We start from the raw sequence: 224 nt of genomic DNA on the forward strand, positions 1-224 counted from the left end.
CATGAGCCACAACTACTGAGCCCATGTGCCACAACTACTGAAGCCCAGGCGCCCAGTGCCCATGCTCTGCAACAAGAGAAGCCACTGCAATGAGAAGCCCTCGCACTGCAACGAAGAGCAGCCCCCGCTCGCCGCCACTAGAGAAAAGCCCGCGCGCAGCAACAGAGACCTAACTCAGCCAAAAATAAAATAAAATAAAATAAATAAATTAAAAAACAAAAAAA

The sequence above is a fragment of the Balaenoptera acutorostrata genome, chromosome 3 (assembly GCF_949987535.1).
Source record: "Balaenoptera acutorostrata chromosome 3, mBalAcu1.1, whole genome shotgun sequence".
In the NCBI taxonomy this organism is placed as follows: domain Eukaryota; kingdom Metazoa; phylum Chordata; class Mammalia; order Artiodactyla; family Balaenopteridae; genus Balaenoptera; species Balaenoptera acutorostrata.